Raw genomic sequence first — 2,500 nt, forward strand, 5'->3', positions numbered from 1 at the left:
AGAAAGTACATCATAACATCGGAATACACCCCGACATCGATATCGGAGAAAGTACATCATCATAACATCGGATCGGATGCGTATCCGTCCAAGTGCCATCGACACTTCGAGAAGTTCGGACCTAGCTTCCTAGCATGTTGATGCGTCGGTGCTAATGGGGACATAAAGATCCCACGACGTTCCGAACGGAAGTAGCCGAAGTGTTCCGTGCGTGTGAACTCCATTGTCCCATGTGCCGGCTCTTGACTCCTAAGATGTCCCATGTGAAGGCCCTTCATGGCTAAGAATGTCCCGTGCAACGTCCCTTGATGATCCCCATAAGGTGTCCCATGTGCGTCCCATGCCGTGCCCAGCCTTACCAAGGCCGTCACATGCTGTCCCATGCGCGTCCCGTGCCGTCCAAGCCTCACCAAGGCCGTCCCAGGCCATCCCGAGCCTTAGCAAGGCCGTCCCGTGCTGTCCCATGCCGTCCCGAGCCTCACCGAGGCCGTCCCGTGCCTCACCAAGGCCGTCCCGTGCTGTCCCATGCCGTCCCGAGCCTTACCAAGGCCGTCCCGTGCTGTCCCATGCCGTCCCGAGCCTTACCAAGGCCGTCCCGTGCTGTCCCATGCCGTCCCGAGCCTCACCAAGGCCGTCCCGTGCTGTCCCATGCCGTCCCGAGCCTCACCAAGGCCGTCCCGTGCTGTTCCATGCCGTCCCGAGCCTTAGCAAGGCCGTCCGATGCGCGTCCCGTGCTGTCCCATCCGTCCCGAGCCTTAGCAAGCCCGTCCCGAGCCTTAGCAAGGCCGTCCCATGCGCGTCCGATGGGATTCCCGAGCTTTACCAAGGGCGTCCCGTACTGTCCCATGCCGTCCCGAGCCATAGGGACGCTGTCCCGTGCGCGTCCCCTGCTGTCCCATGCGCGTCCCCTGCTTTGGCTCGGCTGGCCCGTGCATTCTATGGGGTCGTGGGACATTTCGAAACCCACCCGGGCCATTTCGACTCTCTCTTCATTTATACTATTGAGGTATTATTTATGAATTATTGGAGAAAAGAAACGGAAGAAAATATTTTTTTTTCTATTTTTTATGAATTTTCCGGTGTTTATTCACTTAAAAATTCATAGAAAAATAAATATTTATCGGAATCGCTATTATAATATATCAAAAAAATCCTTGCGAAAAGGCCTTTCCAACGAGTATAAGTTTGCTGGATTCCGACGAGTAACGAAGGAGTAAAGGCCCAGTATGCTTGGTTAAAAAATTGATGTTTCCTTGTGAAAATAGGCAAAACAATAACTTTGCACTATAAGGGGGAGGGTTGAGCTCCTTCCCCAGAGCGTGCACAGCACTTGTGCTGGCACGTTCCCTAGTGCTCGCCAAGCACCATAGGGCATCCAAAGGGCAAAGCTCGGCCTACTACATGATGGGAAGCTTCTAATATGTCGGAATACGAAGAGATTTCGTGCGACCCGAAGCTCGGCTCGGGCGTCCCGGCCTGTCCCGAGCTGTGCCGAGCGCGTCCCAGGCCGTCCCGAGCCAAGTCTCGGGCGTCCCAGGCCGTCCCGAGCCAAGTCTCGGGCGTCCCAGGCCGTCCCGAGCCAAGTCTCGGGCGTCCCGAGCTGTAGCGAGGGCGTCCCAGGCCGTCCCGAGCCAAGTCTCGGGCGTCCCAGGCCGTCCCGAGCAAAGTCTCGGACGTCCCAGGCCGTCCCGAGCAAAGTCTCGGACGTCCCAGGCCGTCCCGAGCAAAGTCTCGGGCGTCCCAGGCCGTCCCGAGCTGTGCCGAGGCCGTCCCAGGCCGTCCCGAGCAAAGTCTCGGGCGTCCCAGGCCGTCCCGAGCTGTGGCAAGGGCGTCCCAGGCCGTCCCGAGCAAAGTCTCGGGCGTCCCATGCCGTCCCGAGCTGTGGCAAGGGCGTCCCAGGCCGTCCCGAGCTGTGCCGAGGCCGTCCCGAGCCTAGTCTCGGGCGTCCCAGGCCGTCCCGAGCTATGGCGAGGGCGTCCCAGGCCGTCCCGAGCCAAGTCTCGGGCGTACCTGGCCGTCCCGAGCTGTAGCGAGGGCGTCCCATGCCGTCCCGGGCTGTCCCATGCGCGTCCCGTGCCGGCCCGAGCAACAGCCCGGGCGTCCCGTGCCTCGGCCCTTCCAAGTGGTGCTTCGTCGGACATCTCGATATCCACTCGAGCATTTTCGACCATTCTCCATATGTGGGTGTGTGGGTATTTATCAGGAATATTGGAGAAAGAATCGGGAAAAAAATATTTTTTTTCTATTTTTTTTGAATTTTTAATTGTTTATTCACTTAAAAATTCATAAAAAAATAAATATTTATCGGAATCGCTATTATTATATATCAAAAGAATCCTTGTGAAAAGACCTTTCCAACGAATGCAAGTTTGTTGGATTTGGACGAGTAACGAAGGAGCAAAGGCCGAGTATGCTTGGTTAAAAATTTGATGTTTCCTTGTGAAAATAGGGAAAACAATAACTTTGCACTATATAGGGGAGGGGTGAGCTCCCTCCCCAG

Source organism: Eschscholzia californica, unplaced genomic scaffold (assembly GCF_041429995.1).
Source record: "Eschscholzia californica isolate CP2 unplaced genomic scaffold, dmEscCali1.0.p SCAF_47, whole genome shotgun sequence".
NCBI lineage: Eukaryota > Viridiplantae > Streptophyta > Magnoliopsida > Ranunculales > Papaveraceae > Eschscholzia > Eschscholzia californica.